Here is a 19,000-nt window from a genome sequence, read left to right as displayed (position 1 = left end):
TACCAGTGCATCTTTGCAAATAGCAAGTAAGAATATCAGAAAATGTAGCCAATATAAAAAATCATCAAACTTAAATTTTATCCAGAAAGTTCAAGTGGGCTTATTTCTGTATGCCTGTATAATTCACAATTCTGTTTGTTTACTATAAGCACCAAAACATAAAATGCCAGAAAATTAAGATAGCAAACTTCAATTGCAATTTTATGTCCAAGTCACATTTACTTACCCTCCTTTTTCTCACCCTCCGCTGATTCCCACTAATCCAAGTAGTGACATTCTTTACATGGTTTCTTATTAAAACAAGGACAAAATAGCTATTTAAAGTTTTAGTGCAAAGATCAACATGGATTAGGATGTCTCATTTCAGTAAGCCCAATTTTGAGTTCAGTGGTAACTTGATCACTACAGAAAAGATATACAAAGTCACTCTTCTCTGGGTTACTTTGCTGATAGGGCCTGTATTGCTTACTTATTGTGGTATAAAAAACCACTTCAAAATACAGTGGCTTAAGTTGATAATCTTCTATTATCATGAGCCTATGAGTTAGCTGGGCATGCCTTCTTATCTATGCTAGACTCACTTATGTGTCTGCAGTCAGTTATGGGTAAGCTAGGAAGCAGCTCTGCTGATCTTGGCTGGGTTCTCGCTCATATTTGGGAATTTCTTAGAATAATCAGTTTCCCATTTACATGGCCTTTCCTTCTCCATCAGACTAGCCCAAGTATGTTCTCACAGCATGGCAAACTTCCAAGAAGGAGAATAGAAGTGTGCAAGTCCTCTTGAGGTCTATAGATGGAACTGGCACATTATCACTTCTTCCACATTCAGCTGGCCAAAGGAAGTTGCAATGGATCCCAGATTCAAGGTGTGGGGAAATAAACTCCACCTTTTAATGGGAAGAACTGCAAAGTCACATTGCAGCAGGTATGGATATAGGGAGTGTGTTAATGGTGGCCATCAGCTGTGGATGAGCTCTTCACTGTGCTCTTACATATTTGGGGGTCACTGGCCTTATGCTGCCCTAGGATGACCTCAGCTGGGACAACTGGGGTTTGTTCCACATTTTCTTGTTCTTCAGCAGTCTTGTTCTCAAGACGTGGCAGGGATCCAAGAGAGGATTTAAAAGGACTAAGCCTTTTGATGCCTAGAGATGGAACTGGCACATCATCCCTCTGCCACATTCTATTGGCCAAATCAAGTTACAGGGTGTTATCAACTGAATGTTTGTGTCCCCCTCCAAACTCATATAATGAAACCTAATCCCCAAGGTGCAGGTATTTGGAGATGGGGCCTTTGGGATATGATTAGGTTATGAGGGTAAAGCCCTCATGAATGGATGTTTCCATTTCAGAGAATATATTTAAATAGAATCCCTGAGCTATTGAAAATTGTCTCTGCCTTTATGTCCCTGTCCTGATGAGTTACTGAAAATTGTCTCTGTCCTGTTGCAAGACGGCAAACTAGGAGGTCCCAACACTCATCCCTCCCACAAAAACAACAAAAACAGTGAACTTCATGCCAATAAGAATACCTCTAGGAGAGCTCCAGAGTACAAAAAAGAAGTACAATAAAGAAGCTGAAAGAGAGGAACAAAACAACTGCAAGATAAACATAAAACAATTAAAAAAATTGCAACAGTAAGTTCTCACTTATCAATAATTACCTTCAATGTAAACAGATTAAACTTACCAAACAAAAGGTATAGAATGGATGAATGGATAAGTAAACATGATCTAGTCATATGCTACCTACAAGAGACTCACTTTAGAATTAAATACATAAGCTGAGAGTGAAGGGGTGGAAAAAGATATTTCATGCAAATGGTAACCATAAGAAAGCAGGGGTGGCTAAATTTGTATCATGCAAAATTGACTTTAAGTCAAAAACTATCTCTAGAAACAGAGAAAGGCTTTACATAATGATTAAAAGGGTGATTCAACAGGAAGATATAACAGTTATAAATGTATATGCACCCAACATCAGAACACTTAAATATATAAAGCAAATACTGACAGATTTGAAGGCAGAAATTGAGAGCAATAAATAAAAGCAAAAGACTTCAATACCTCCATTTACAATAATGGATAGAAAATACAGACAGAAAATCAATAAAGAAACAGCTGACTTGAACTCTAGACCAAATGAGCCTAACTGATATATACAGAACTTTCCATTTAGAGCAGAAGAATACATATTAGTATCTCACACGATATACAAAGATCAACTCTAAAAGGATTAAAGATTTAAATGTAAGACCTGAAACCATAAAACTCCTGGAAGAAAAGGATCAGAAAAGTTCCTTGACATTGGTCTGGGGAAGGATATTTTGTATATGACAGGAAAAGCATTGGCAACAAAAGCAAAAATCAATGAATGGGATTATATTAAACTAAAAAGCTTCTGCACAGCAAACAAAGCAATCAATGGAGTGAAAAGGCAACCTATGGAATGGGAGAAAATATTTGTAAATCATGTATTTGATAAGGGGTTAATATCTAAAATGTATAAGAAACACATACAACTCAACAGCAAAAACAAAACAGCAAATAACTCAATGAAAAATGAGCAAAGACGTGAATAGATATTTCTCAAAAGAAGACATACAAATGGCCCACAAGTACATGAAAAGTTTCTCAGCACCACTAATCATCAGGGAAATCAAATCCATAATGGAATAACATTTCACTCTTGTTAGAGTGGCTATTACTGAAAGACAAAAGACAACAAGTGTTGGTGAGGATGTGGAGAAAAAGGAACCCTTGTATACTGTTGGCTGAAATGCAAAATGATGTAGCCACTACAGCATGGAGTTTTCTCAAAAAATTAAAAATAGCACTACCATATGACCTAGCAATCCCACTTCTGGGTATATATCCAAAGGAAATGGAATCAGGATCTCAAAAGGATATCTACACTCCCACATTCATTTCAGCATCATTCACAATAATCAAGATATGGAAACAACCTAAGTGTCCACGGATGAACAAATGGATAAAGAAAATGTAGTGTGGTGTGTGTGTGTGTGTGTGTGTAGTAACGGGCATACCTTGTTTTATTCTGCTTCACTTTATTGCGCTTCACAGATATTGTGCTTTTTTACAGATTGAAGGTTTGTGACAACCCTGCATCAAGCAAATCTATCAGTGCCATTTTCCCAACAGCATTTGTTCACTTCATGTCTCTGTGTCACATTTTGGTAACTCTTGCAATATTTCAAACTTTTTCATTATTATTATATTTGTTATGGTGATCCGTGATCAGTGACTTTTGATGTTACTATTGTCATTGTTTTGGGGTGTCACAAACTGTGCCCAAATAAGATAGTGAATTTAATCAATAAATGTGTGTGTGTTGACTCTTCCACTGAACAGCTGTTTCCACCATCTCTTTCCTCTTCTCAGGCCTCCCTATTCCCTGAGACACAATATTGAAATTATGCCAATTAATATTCCTACAATGACCTCTAAGTGTTCAAGTGAAAGGAAGAGTCACAAGTCTCTCATTTTAAATCAAAAGCTAGAAATAATTAAGCTTAGTGAGGAAGGCACGTTGAAAGCTGAGATAGGCCAAAAGCTAGGCCTCTTGCACCAAACAGGTAGCCAAGTTGTGAATGCAAAAGAAAAGTTCTTGAAGGAAATTAAAAGCACTACTCCAGTGAACACACAAATGATAAGAAAGCAAAACAGCCTCATTGCTGATATGGAGAAAGTTTGAGGGATCTGGATAGAAGATCAAACCAGCCATAACCTTACCTAATCCAGAGTAAGGCCCTAACTCTTCAATTCTATGAAGGCTGAGAGAGGTGAGGAAGCTGCAGAGGAAAAGTTTGAAGCTAGCAGAGGTTGGTTCATGAGGCTTAAGGAAAACAGCCGTCTCCATAACTTAAAAGTGCAAAGTGAAGCAGCATTTTCTGATGTAGAAGCTGCAGCAAGTTATCCAGAAAATCTAGCTAAGGTAATTAATGAAGGTGGCTACACGAAACAACAGGTTTTCAATAGATGAAACAGCCTTCTATTAGAAGAAGATGCCATCTAGGACTTTCATAGCTAGATAGGAGATGTCAATGCCTGGCTTCAAAGCTTCAAAGGACAAGGCTGACTCTCTTGTTTGATGTAGCTTGTGATTTTCGGCTGAAGCGAGTGCTCAATCATCATTCTGAAAATCCTAGGGCCCTTAAGAATTATGCTAAATCTACTCTGCTTGTACTCTATAAATGGAACAACAAAGCCTGGATGACATCACATCTGTTTACAACATGATTTACTGAATATTTTAAGCTCACCTGTTGAGACCTATTGATGAGAATAAAAGATTCCTTTCAAAATATTACTTCTCGCTGACAAGAACCTGGTCACCCAAGAGTTCTAATGGAGATGTACAATGAGATTCATGTTGTTTTCATGTCAGCTAACAGCATCCATTCTGCAGCCTATGGCTCAAGGATAAGTTTTGACCTTCAGGTCTTACGATTTAAGAAATACATTTTTGGGGGTGGTGGTGTGATGAATTGGGCGATTGGGATTGACATGTATACACTGATGTGTATTAAATTGATGACTAATAAGAATCTGCTGTATAAAAAATAAATAAAGGGCTTCCCTGGTGGCGCAGTGGTTGAGAGTCTGCCTGCTGATGCAGGGGACGCGGGTTCGTGCCCCGGTCTGGGAGGATCCCACATGCCGCGGAGCAGCTGGGCCCGTGAGCCATGGTCGCTGAGCCTGCGCGTCCGGAGCCTGTGCTCCGCAACGGGAGAGGCCACAGCAGTGAGAGGCCTGCATACCGCAAATAAATAAATAAATAAATAAATAAATAAATAAAATAAAATAAAATTCAAAAAAATATAAAAGAAATACATGTTGTAAGGCTATAGCTGCCCATACATAGTGATTCCTCTGATGGATCTGGGCAAAGTAAATTGAAAACCTTTTGGAAAGGATTCACCATTCTAGATGCCATTAAGAACATTCGTGATTCATGTGAATGGGTCAAAATATCAACGTTCACAGGAGTTTGGAAGAAGTTGATTCCAACCCTCATGGATGACTCTGTGGGGTTCAAGAGTTCAGTGGAGGCAGTAACTGCATTTGTGGTGGAAATAGCAAGAGAACTATTAGAATTAGAAGCGGAGGCTGAAGATGTGACGGGATTGCTGCAATCTCATGATAAAACTTTAAGGGATGAGGAGTTGCTTCTTAAGGATGAGCAAAGCAAGTGGTTTCTTGAGGTGGAACTACTCCTAGTGAGGAAGCTGTGAAGATTGTTGAAATGGCAACACAGGATTTAGAATATGACATCAACTTAGTTGATAAAGCAGTGACAGGACTTAAGAGGATTGACTCCAATTTTGAAAGACGTTCTACTGTGTGTAAAATGCTATCAGACAGCATTGCATGCTACAGAGAAACTGTGAGAGGAAGTGTCAATCAATACAGCAAACTTCATTGTTGTCTTATTTTAAGAAAGTGCCACGGCCACCCCAGCCTTTGGCAACCATCACCCTGATTGGTCAGCAGCCACCAACATCAAGGTGAGACCCTCTACTGGCAAAAATATCATGATTTGCTGAAGGCTCAGATGATGGTTAGCATTTTTTAGCAATAAAGTATTTTTAAATTAAGGTATATACATTGTTTTCTAAGACAATGCTATTGCACATGTAATAGTTTATAGTGTTAACATAACTTTTATATACATTGGGAAACTAAAAATTTCATGTGACTTGCTTTATTGCAATATTCACTTTATTGTGATGGGCTGAAGCCAAACCCGAAATATCTTCCAAGTATGCCTGTATAGCACACAATGGAATATTATTCATACTTTAAAAAGAAGGAAATCCTGCTATTTGCAACAACTTGGATGAATACGGAAGACATTATGCTAAGTGAAATAAGCCAGATAAAGATGAATACTCAATTACATGTGGAATCTAAAATATTGAGTTGGCCAAAAAGTTCGTTCAGGTAAGATGTTACGGAAAAACCGGAATGAACTTTTTGGCCAGCCCAATAGTTGAACTCATAGAAGCAGAGAGTAGAATGGTGGTTACCAGGGGCTGGAGGAGGGAGAAATGGAGAAACTTTGGTCAAGGGCTGCAAAGATTCAGTTATGCAAGATGAATAAATTCTGAGGATAATGTACAACAATGTGACTATGATTAACAATATTTTACTGTATACTTGGACTCTTCTAAGAAGGTAGATCTTTATTCTTATACACATTCACACAAATGAAAGAAAAAAGAAAGTGGTAACTATCTGAAGTGATGGAAATGTTAATCAGCTTTATTAGAGTGATTATTTCACAATGTATATGCATATCAAATAATCAAATTATATACCTTAAATGCAGACAATTTTTAATTGCAGAATATGTTAATAAGAAAAAAAAAGAAATTGCCCCTGCCCCTAGGTGATGATAGCTTTCTGGTATCCCCAAAGCCTATTTCTTTGCAATGGTATTTTAAGTTCAAAATCCTTTCCTTTCAGAACTCTATAAACATTATCATAATGTCTAATATTATTCCATATTATGGATAAAGAATTCAATGCCAGCTATTACAGCTAAACTTTTATTCCCTCTCTCTGAAATCTTCCATGATTTTCACATTATTCTCATAATTTAAAGTATGTGCATCAATTAACTTTTGTTGTATAACAAAACACTTCAACATTTTGTGGCTTAAATTATTTATTGAGCTCACGATTCTGTGGTTTGGCAATTTGGGCTGGGCTCAGCCGGGCAACTTTTCTGATCTCTGCCGGAATCACTCATGCATCTGCAGGTGTAGTGAATGGTCTCACATGTCTGGGGGCTGACTAGGTGTTGTCTCGGATGACAAGAGTGACTGAGTGTCATAATCCAGGTGAATAGCCTGGATTTTCTTGCATGGCAGTCAGGGGCTTCAGGAACATCGAGAGAGCAAGCCTTTGTACGCAAATGCTTTTCAAACCTCTGCTTGTATTATATTTGCTAATATCCCATTGGCCAAAGCAAGCCACATGGCCAACCCAGATACAAGGAGTGGAAATACAGAGTCTACTTCTTGAGGGAAGGATCTGTGATATCATACTGCAAGGGTGAAGATACAGAAAGGGGAATAATATGTGGCTGTTTTTACAATTTTACCATACTCCTCTTTTCATTTCATCTCCTACCCCTCCCTCCATCACTTACTCCACTCCAGCCAAACTGACCTCCTTGCTTTGTCTGAGAAATGGCAGGCATGCTCTCACCCCCGGGCCTTTGTACACACTGATCCATTTGCCTAAAATACTGTTCCACCAGGTATCTGCATAGGTAGTTCCTTTGGCTCTTTCAAGTCTGTGGGTTGGCAATTTGTCCTGAGCTCAGCTGGGCAGTTCTTCTGGTCTCAGCTGGGATCACTCATGTGTCTGTGAGAATCTGGTAGGTCAGCTGGGTGCTAGGAAGGCTTCAGCTGTGATGGCTTGTGTCTGCTCCACATCACTTCTTACCTGTCAGGAGAGTAGCCTGGGCTTGTTCGCATAGTAATCAGAGGGTTGGTCCCAAGCAAGCATAGAAGCACACAAGGCCTCTTGAGATACAGCTTGGAACTAACACAATGTTACTTCCACCACATTCTATTAGTGGAATGTGGGATATCTTGGGCAAGCAAAAAGGCCAAGTCAGATTCAAGGTGCTCCTTGATGGGAGGAACTTCAAAGTCACACTGCAAAGGGGCACGGATACAATGAGGGGGAAAATTGTGGTCATTCTTGCAAGCAACATACCATAGTGTGCTATTTTTCAGTATTTTGCTTCAAAACAATAGTCTTCAGCTCGGGGAGGTGTATCTTCTGTTACTCCATAAATTATGTTTTCCCATCTCTCCTTTCTCTCCTTCACCATTTGGAAATTCTATTAGAAAGACTTTTGACTCACCTATATCTATTCTCCATACCTCACAACTTTTCTTTCTTAGCTTTCCTATCTCTCCTTCCACCCCTCCCCAAATATTCTAAAAGAATGCTTTAATGGAATCTTCCAGACATCTAATTTGATTTCCTGCTATGTCCCTTCTGCTATTAGGCCTTATTTTGAGGCAATATTTTCTTTTTTAATCCGGCAATTATATTTATAATGTTCATAAACTGTTTGCTTTTATCACAGTAGCTTGTTCTACTCTTTTATGGACACAAAATTTTCTTGAATATCACTAAGGATTTTTTTTCTAAAGTTTTCTTCTGTTTCCTGCATTAATCCTTTGGAGTTAGTAACCTCTATTCAGCTTTGCATCACTTTTTCATGCTGTCATTATCTTCAGGCAATGGGCAATTATTTTTCAGCTGGCCTCTTCTGAACTGCTCAAGTTAATTATCAATGATCATAATATGAATACTATCCCTGTTGTTACTCTGGATCACATAACATCGAGTTATCTATTTGAGAAATAATTCAATAGAAAAGCAGTGCTTGTAATTTGGAGTATCTGCCTCTGTGACTTTCAAAAAGGGGCTTCTCTTTAAGCACTGTTTGATTTTTTCTCCTTGGCATCTTAATGCATATGACAGTGCTTTCCTGATTAGCAGTCATAGAGGCCTCTGCTATAGCTGCTTCGAAGCATGTTTTTATGAAGTGAAGTTTCACAAAAAGTGAAGCTCCTGTATTTCAAATAGCCTATATTTTGAGTCAGACTATTCTAAACATGTCCTGCAAATTTGGTGAAAATTTATCCAGCCATTTTTATGTGATATGTGGTGATAAAAATATTCAACACAGCATAGTTTGCAATTTCAAATGATTGAAAACATATTAGAAGATATTTTGGCATATTATACAGCATATATATTGGATATATGTGCAGTGGAAGGATGCACTACTATACCGTTTGAGTTTTCTAATCATGTGTGTAACTTTAAAAAAAATGTCATCTGGGGTTAACTGATAGTACAGTTATGTGGAACTTTTGTTTCCTGTCTTACATATTTTAAACTAAGAGGAAGAAAGTTATTTAAAAAGCAAATTATGCAATGTTAGCTCAATAGTGTAAAAATGCATAGAAAAAAATGGGAGAAAAGATCCCAAAATGTTAATGGTAATAACAGAGTAATAGATGGTTTTTAAAATGTTTTCTGTATTTTAAAATATCTTTCGTGAGCATATAATATTTTCTAAGCAGAAAATAAACAGTTGAACAAAAATAAGTTTCACAAGATGAACAAAAAAATAGGTCTTTTTGTGCTCATACTGTGTAAGTTATGAGTTTATCATTATAATGTTGGTGTCTAAAATCATTTAACTAAAGAATGGTTGATGCATTTCTGGAATAGTGAGGAAAGACAACTATGGTTTTGCTAAAACATATTAGGGATTAAATGGAGAAGATATCTAGATTTTATCCACACTCTGGCCCCAGGTCAAAGTGGTCTGTCTCTCCTCTGAACTCTTGGAGGGTTTATTTTGCATATTACTCATTAAGTGCATGTCCTTTACTCCAGTATTCCCAACGAAGTGGTTTCATGGGGACAGATTCCGTGTCTTTAAAGCTGTATTTTCTGTAAAGTCTAGTGCATAGTTATTCAATGAATATGTGATGGCTGATGAAAAAAGTGGCATAGCTCATTTTATGACACTGAATGGACTTTGACACAGCAACTTGCTCTTTTACTGTCATGGAGACTTAGATGATACATAACATGAAGAAATGACGACACAAAGTTTATGCACCTTGCCCGAGATCACACAGTTCATAAGTGAGAGGGTTGGGACTTACATTCAGGTTGTCTTACTCTGGAGTTTGAGGCGTTTACTGATACACAGTATGTCAGACTCCATGACAGATTCTGCTGGGAAAAAACCCAATTAACCCAAATAGATTCAGACAATGTATTACATAATCAACAAAAGCAAGATCACTATAGTGTCAGCTCCCCATACCCTTTGTGCCACAGAGAAACACTGAAACAAAAGGGGGAAAGTGACAGGCAATATAAGTAGCGGAGTACATTGTTGCTGAGGGGCCAATTCCACACCACAGCTGAGAAGTTTTATAGCTTGCAGCTCTCCCTTAAGGGGGTTGGCATGGAGCTCTCCTCTAAACTCTACTATCTAGATAAAATCTGATAAGTGGGCAAATAAGTCAGCTCATTTGAGTAAGTGGGAGATGTAAGCAAAGAAAAAGCAACAAACTGCACGTTTAGTTGATAAGGCTACGAGACAAAATGCCCTGATAATGTGAGTGAGGAGCTTGGTCTTGGTTTACAGCATCATGTAAAGTTCTAAGGAAGGATTATACAAGGCTGAGGTGTCCTTCAAGGACAGCATTGTGTCAGAATAGCTGTTGAGGGCTTCCCTGGTGGCGCAGTGGTTGAGAGTCCGCCTGCCGATGCAGGGGACACGGGTTCGTGCCCCGGTCCGGGAAGATCCCACATGCCGCGGGGCGGCTGGGCCTGTGAGCCATGGCCGCTGAGCCTGCGCGTCCGGAGCCTGTGCTCCGCAACGGGAGAGGCCACAACTGTGAGAGGCCCGCGTACTGCAAAAAAAAAAAAAAAAAATCTTTTTGATTCTTTTTTTTTTTTTTTTTTTTTTTTTTGCGGTACGCGGGCCTCTCACTGCTGTGGCCTCTCCCGTTGCAGAGCACAGGCTCCGGACGCACAGGCTCAGCGGCCATGGCTCACGGGCCCAGCTGCTCCGCGGCATGTGGGATCTTCCCGGACCGGAGCACGAACCCGTGTCCCCTGCATCGGCAGGCGGACTCCCAACCACTGCGCCACCAGGGAAGCCCTGAAAGTTGATTCTTATGGGAAAACAGAACATACCTCTGGATGGACATGAAGCTGATGAAATCCCAGAAGGTCTCTTTACTCCTGATAACTTTCAAGCACTGCTGGAGTGCCAGATCAATTCTGGTGAAGAGGTTCTGAGAAAGCGCTTTGAGACAACAGCAGTTAACACATTGTTCTGTTCACAAACACAACAGAAACAGATGATAGAGATCTGTGAGAACTGCATTCAGGAAGAGATCCTCAGGGAAGTGAGAGACTCACTTCTTTTCCATCATCACTGACAATGTGGTGGACATAGCAGGGGAAGAGCACCTGCCTGTGTTGGTGAGATTTGTTGATGAAGCTCACAATCTGAGAGAGGAATCTGTGGGCTTTCTGCCTCATGAAGCTGATGCAGAAATTTTGGCTGTGAAATTTCACACTATGATAACTGAGAAGTGGGGATTAAACATGGAGTACTGTCGTGGCCAGGCTTACATTGTGCCCAGTGGATTTTCTTCCAAAATGAAAGTTGTTGCTTCTAGACTTTTAGGGAAATATCCCCAAGCTACCTACACACTCTGCTCTTCCTGTGCCTTAAATATGTGGTTGGCGAAATCAGTGCCTGTTATGGGAGTATCTGTCGCATTAGGAACAGCTGAGGAAGTTTGTTCTTTTTTCCATCGATCACTAGAACTGCTTTTATTTTTTTTTATTTTAGTTTTTTTGTGTGATACGCGGGCCTCTCACTGTTGTGGCCTCTCCTGTTGCGGAGCACAGGCTCCGGACGCGCAGGCTCAGCGGCCATGGCTCACGGGCCCAGCCGCCCCGCGGCATGTGGGATCCTACCGGACCGGGGCACGAACCCGTGTCCCCTGCATCGGCAGGCGGACTCTCAACCACTGCGCCACCAGGAAAGCCCCTAGAACTGATTTTAGAGTTTGATAATATAATTTCTGTCTTCTTTCAGAACAATGAAGAAACAGGCATAGAACTGAAGGAAATTTGCCATTCTCAGTGGACAGGCAGGCATGATGCTTTTGAAATCTTAGTGGACCTCCTACAAGCACTTGTTTTGTGTTTAGATGGTATAAATAATGACACAAATGTTAAATGGAATAACTGTATAGCTGGCCTAGCATTTGTACTCTGTAGTGTGGTAACAGATTGTGATTTCATCGTTACCATTGTTGTTCTTAAAAATGTTCTATGTTTTACAAGAGCCTTTGGGAAAAATCTTCAGGGGCAAACCTCTGATGTCTTCTCTGAGGCCAGCAGTTTGACTGCAGTGCTGCATTCACTAAATGAAGTGATGGAAAATATCGAAGTTTATCATGAATTTTCGTTTGAGGAAGCCACAAATTTGGCAACCAAACTTGGTATTCAGATGAAACTCCCAGGGAAATTTCACAGAGCTCAGCATAGTAACCTGGAATCTCAGCTAACCTCTGAGAGTTACTATAAAGAAACTCTAAGTGTTCCAACAGTGGAACACATTATTCAGGAACTGAAAGATATATTCTTAGAACAGCACCTCAAAGCTCTTAAATGCTTATCTCTGGTACCCTCTATCATGGGACAGCTCAAATTTAATACATCAGAGGAGCATCATGCTGACATGTACAGAAGTGATTTACCTAATCCTGACACGCTGTCTGCTGAGCTGCAGTGATGGAGAATCAAGTGGAGACACAGAGGGAAAGATATAAAACTTCCACCACTATTTATGAAGCCCTTCATCGGCTAGACATCAAGTTTTTTCCTAATGTTTATGCATTGCTGAAGGTCCTATGTATTCTTCCTGTGATGAAGGTTGAGAATGAATGCTAAGAAAATGGGCAAAAGCATCTCAAAGCATACCCGAGGAACACTTTGACAGACCAAAATTCAAGTAACTTGGCTTTGCTTAACATAAATTTTGATATAAAACATGATTTGGATTTAATGGTGGATACATATATCAAACTCTATACAAGTGCTTCCTACAGATAATTCAGAGACCATTTAAATACTTAAGAGACTTTTTGTTTTGTTTTGTTTTTTGCGGTACGCGGGCCTCTCACTGTTGTGGCCTCTCCCGTTGCGGAGCACAGGCTCCAGACGCACAGGCTCAGCGGCCATGGCTCACGGGCCCAGCCGCTCCGCGGCATGTGGCATCTTCCTGGACTGGGGCATGAACCCGTGTCCCCTGCATCGGCAGGCAGACTCTCAACCACTGTGCCACCAGGAAAGCCCCTTAAGGGACTTTTAAAATAGGCTTTTTCTTCTATTTGATGTTTGAAAAAATCTGTAAGAAATTTGAAAATATCTTACAGAAAAGTTGTAAGGTGTACGTAGGCCACTTAATCACTGAATATCTTGACCTGTAGGCCTCCCATTGAGTACATTAGTCATTGATAATCTGCCTGTTTAAATGGCCCGTTTGAACTCCCATGCTTTGGAGACCTAACTCTTCTTCCAGAAGATAGCACTGAAAGTACCATGTTACACTCTGTGTGATCTTTGCTAATGGCAGTTTGGAATTGTATTAATTAAGTCATTTTAGACATAAAATTTATCACTGTGGATCCAATTGTCAGGTATTGAGTTATCAGTTCTTTGAAAAAATAAACTTTGAGGAGTATGGGAGGAAGGAATACATTTTATGAAACGTTACAATGAAGCTCATGACTGATCTTTGAATAGTAGGAGTTTTTAGTATGCTGTTAAAAATCTGTAAGGGACCATTAAGAAAATTGTCAGACTGTAAGAGAAACGTGTGAGATCACCATACAAGGATTTCAGTGTAGATTTTGTCTTTATCAAATGAAGTTAAAGGAACAAGTTATAGTTAAAGTTTGAATGGAAGAGCTTGCCATTGTTCCACATCTGGTTCTTGCTGTTTACATTCCTTTATTGAGCCTACATCTTCATAAGCTTTTTGGCAGGTATATGTTGAACACTTCTGTTTCATGGTCAAGACAGGATCAGAGGTCATTGATAGTGACAATTGATACATCTGTTTTCTTCTGTCTTTTTCCATGACTGTATCTATTGCCTCATCTTGATTTACAAGCAAAACCTGGAAAACCTACAAAGATAAGTGTTTTGTGGTTTATCTAGGAATAATACAGAAAATATTGCTGTTATTTTTGGTGAAGAAAATCAATTTTGTATAGTTCATTTCAACCTAAATAAAATGTGAATTTTGTTTAAAAAAACCAAAAAAATGAAAAACTGTAAGGCCAAGCTCTTAACTTACTTTTATTTATTTTTAATTGACAAAGGAATTAAGAAGCAATTTCTGGTTTTATACTTCATTGCCTCTGAGCTGGCATTCATGTTTTATTCTTGTGCTGCATACATTCTTTTTTTTTAAGTTTTATTTATTATTTTATGCAGCAGGTTCTTATTAGTTATCTATTTTATACATATTGGTGTATATATGTCAATCCCAATTTCCCAATTCATCCCACCACCACCCCTCACCACTTTTCCCCCTTGGTGTCCATACGTTTGTTCTCTACATCTGTGTCTCTATTTCTGCCTTGCAAATTGGTTCATCTGTACCATTTTTCTAGATTCCACATATATGTGTTAATATACGATATTGGTTTTTCTCTTTCTGACTTACTTCACTCTGTATGACAGTCTCTATGTCCATCCACATCTCTACAAATGACCCAATTACATTCCTTTTTAGGGCTGAGTAATATTCCATTGTATATATGCACCACATCTTCTTTATCCATTCATCTGTCAGTGGGCATTTAGGTTGCTTCCATGACCTCATTATTGTAAATAGTGCTGCAATGAACATTGGGGTGCATGTGTCTTATTTTTTTTAACATCTTTATTGGAGTATAATTGCTTTACAATGTTGTGTTAGTTTCTGATGTATAACAAAGTGATAAGCTATACGTATACATATATCCCCATATCCCCTCCCTCTTGCATCTCCCTCCACCCTCCCTATCCCACCCCTCTAGTTGGTCACAAAGCACTGAGCAGATCTCCCTGTGCTATGCAGCTGCTTCTGACTAGCTGTCTATTTTACATTTGGTAGTGTATATATGTCCATGCTACTCTCTCACTTCGTCCCAGCATATCCTTCCCCCTCTCTGTGTCCTCAAGTCCATTCTCTACGTCTGCGTCTTTATTCCTGTTCTGCCCCTGGGTTCTTCAGAACCAATTTTTTTTTTTAGATTCCACATATATGTGTTAGCATACGGTATTTGTTTTTCTGTTTCTGACTTCACTCTGTATGACAGACTCTAGGTCCATCCTCTTCACTACAAATAACTCAATTTCGTTTCTTTTTATGGCTGAGTAATATTCCATTGTATATATGTGCCACATCTTCTTTATCCATTCATCTATTGATGGACCCTTAGGTTGCTTCCATGTCCTGGCTATTGTAAATAGTGCTGCAGTGAACATTGTGGTACATGACTCTTTTTGAATTATGGTTTTCTCAGGGTATATGCCCAGTAGTGGGATTGCTGAGTCATATGTAGTTCCATTTTTAGTTTTTTAAGGAATCTCCATACTGTTCTCCATAGTGGCTGTATCAGTTTACATTCTCAACAACAATACAAGAGGGTTCTTTTTTCTCCACACCTCTCCAGCATTTGTTGTTTGTAGATTTTCTGATGATGCCCATTCTAACCAGTGGGAGGTAATACTCATTGTAGTTTTGATTTGCATTTCTCTAATAATAAGTGATGTTGAGCAGCTTTTAATGTGCCTCTTGGCCATCTGTATGTCTTCTTTAGAGAGATGTCTATTTAGGTCTTCTGCCCATTTTTTGATTGGGTTGTTTGTTTTTTTACTATTGAGCTGCATGAGCTGTTTATATATTTTGGAGATTAATCCTTTCTCTGCTGATTCATTTGCAAATATTTTCTCCCATTCTGAGGGCTGTCTTTTCATCTTGTTTATAGTTTCCTTTGCTGTGCAAAAGCTTTTAAGTTTCATTAGGTCCCATTTGTTTATTTTTGTTTTTATTTCCATTACTCTAGGAGGTGGGTCAAAAAGGATCTTGCTGTGATTTATGTCATAAAGTGTTCTGCCTATGTTTTCCTTTAAGAGTTTTATAGTGTCTGGCCTTACATTTAGGTCTTTAATCCATTTTGAGTTTATTTTTGTGTATGGTGTTAGGGAGTGTTCTAATTTCATTCTTTTACATGTAGCTGTCCAATTTTCCCAGCACCACTTATTGAAGAGACTGTCTTTTCTCCATTGTATATCCTTGCCTCCTTTGTCATGGATAAGTTGACCATAGCTGCATACATAGCAAGTCTATTAGCCTCACAGGGATATTTTGAGGAGCCAATGTAATGATATATGTGAAAATAATATGGCATAAATATAAAAATATTATCGCATACTTAAATGTAAAGTATTTAAAGTGCTCAAACTTGCTTTGCACTAAGGATGAGAAAGAAGCCTCTTCTCTGTTATGTTACACTATTTTGATATTATTCTGGCTAAAATGTAAAAACTCAGATGGTTACATAGTTATATAGACTCTTACCACATGGAAAAAAAATCCTTTAAATAGGGTAATTTTTCAAGAAGGTGTAGAACTGCAAGTGGCAACCGGTGGCATGATTTGCGACTAATAAGACCTTGCGTTATCTGAAAAAGTTACTTATTTGGAACAGTGCTCCAGGAAATCTAATTTGAGATCATTTAAATGTCAGTAAATTAAGGGGCCTAGATGATTAAATATAGTGTACAGATATTAAAAGCTGCAGGGATGAAGGGCAAGAACATTATTCTCATTCTGATTAAGAATTGCTACACAGAGTTCTTTTTCTAGTATAGTAGAAATTAAAAGCTATACCTTTTGTTTTACATTTCTGAAAACTTAATAGTGGATTAGGAAATGTGGAGAGAAGAGAGAATAATACATTGTGATATCCTTAAGATCTTGAGTGCTTTCCCTTGCCTTTAGAGTAAAATTCACTGAAAACTAAGTTGGAGAAGGTGTTGTAAAATTCTTGGGATTTGCATTTTTGACTTCCATTCCAAGATCCCCTTGTGGCCACATTAAATTAATATGTAAATTTGTTTATTGAATGATTACTATATCCAGGGCAACAGATACAGAGGGAGAAAGAATCCACAGAAGTATGAGGTATGATTCTTTTGAGGGGTGTCTCAGTGTAGGGCAAATGTTCTAGAACTTAAGTAAGCCTAAGAATCACCTGGAGAGCTGGTGAAAATGCAGATTTTCAGCACTCATCTGCAGAGCTTTTGATTCCACAGGGCTGGGGTGGAGCCCTGGAGTCTGAATTGCTACCAAGAACTCCAGGTAATTCTGATCCACACTACAAAACACTGGTCTGGAGGAAGCAGCAGTTATGTACAAAGAACTGTGGTAACAGTAGAGCTACAGAGCCTAACGGGAGTATTGGGGATGGGGAAATGACTTGTGACTGGTGAAATTTAAGGAAGTCTGCAAAAAGAAGGCTGGTTTGAGCTGGGCAATGAGGAAAGGGCAGGACTGCTACAGGTGGATATAGTGAGGTAGCAGGGTGGGGAGAATCAGAGAGGAGGTGAGAGGAGGCATTCCAGGTGGAGGGTTAGCAAGCAAAAAGGTACATATGTGAAAGCACTTGGGGAATGGCAAATAATCTGATATAGCTGGATTGTAAAATGCCTGTAGGATTGTAGTGGGAGAGACATTAGAAAAAAAGAGAGCTGAGTATAGACAGTGGAGTTCTTTGAAGGAGTTTGACTTTGTTTCAAAGGCAACAGGAGTCTTTGAGGTCTTCTAAGAAGGAACATGGCATCATTACTTTTGCTTTCACTAGTGACTCATGAATTCTTCACAACAACCCTTTAACAGTTGTGGTATTATCTCCATTTTACAGCTGAAGAAACTGAGGCTCAGAGAGATGAAGTCCTGTGCCTGAGGTCTCCTAGCCAGTACCTAGCATAGTCAGAATTCGAACTCAGGTTCCCAAACACAGTCCTTAGGTGGTTGTAGAGGTAACAGGCAATGTGAATGTTGCTCACTACAATGGGGAACATGTCCATTATTCATCATTCAGTAAAAGGTTGTCATGCACAGTGTTAGGCACTCAGTTTATTTTACAAAATTCTTCCAAAAAATCATATATTCAATTACACAATTTAAAAAACTAAATTGTATTACAAGTCTTGAAAAGAACAACAGGAGTGCCTTACCCCCATGCCTTAGTCCAGTCCTGTTCTCCAGAGGCAACCACTTTTATCTCTTTCAGCATTTTTTCCTGCTCTGGTATATATTTCTGTTGTTACCAAACCAAACTCGGGTTTGCTCGCCAGATGCACAGCAAAGCCAATCTACTGACACCAGGTTGTGATGAAGTAAAAAACAGTGTTTGGGCTTCCCTGGTGGCGCAGTGGTTGAGAGTCCGCCTGCTGATGCAGGGGACGCGGGTTCGTGCCCCTGTCCGGGAGGATCCCGTGTGCCGCGGAGCGGCTGGGCCCGTGAGCCATGGTTGCTGAGCCTGCGCGTCTGGAGCCTGTGCTCCGCAATGGGAGAGGCCACAACAGTGAAAGGCCCATGTACCGCAAAAAAACAAAACAAAACAAAACAAAACAGTGTTTACTTGTAGGGTGCCAAGCAAAGGAGTGGGAGACAGCCTTAGATCCACTCCAAGTTTCCAAGTTGGTCTTTGAGTTCTTTAATGGGGAAGAAACAAGAAACTGTGGTTAATCATTGTCTTGTGACATTTCTTAATCACAGTTTTGGCAGTCAAGATGCCTATGCTTTACAAGTCTCTGGTCTGGTGGTCTATGACGGGTGGCAGGGGGGTTTCTGTTAGCTCATCTTGTCCTGGAGAAACAACCTTAGTCTGTATGTTAACGATGTTATCGACAACAGCAGTTGTAGTCATCTGATTCTGGTTGGTTAGTATTTAGGTAACGCAGGATTGAGGTCAGAGGGGACAAGAAAGGGAATAAAACTTTGGATAGAGAGGTTAATCCTAAACTTGGCAGGAGAACTTGGGTTTTAGGGGGACTCAGTTTCATTTCCATATTTTTTAAACAATTTGCATCTACATCTGTTTATCATTTTTACATTTATGCAGCTATTATGTTGCAACTATGGAAAACAGGATTTATGTTTCTTATTCCCTCCCACCAAACCTATATCCCTATTCTCTCATTAGTTATAATTTTAAAATCAATATTATATGTGCAGAAAAGGAAACCATAAACAAGATGAAAGACAACCCTCAGAATGGGAGAAAATATTTGCAAATGAATCAATGGACAAAGGATTAATCTCCAAAATATA

At 39.2% G+C, this 19,000-nt stretch overlaps 1 pseudogene; it reads left to right on the top strand.

Moving 5' to 3' along the window:
* Positions 1–3,850: 3,850 nt before the first annotated feature.
* On the top strand, positions 3,851–12,733 carry LOC109547273 (52 kDa repressor of the inhibitor of the protein kinase-like; annotated as a pseudogene).
* Positions 12,734–19,000: the final 6,267 nt, after the last annotated feature.

This window comes from Tursiops truncatus, chromosome X (assembly GCF_011762595.2).
Source record: "Tursiops truncatus isolate mTurTru1 chromosome X, mTurTru1.mat.Y, whole genome shotgun sequence".
Classification (NCBI taxonomy): Eukaryota; Metazoa; Chordata; class Mammalia; order Artiodactyla; family Delphinidae; genus Tursiops; species Tursiops truncatus.
Note: the sequence above shows the minus strand (reverse complement) of the source record. Positions and strands in the feature narration are given on the sequence as shown.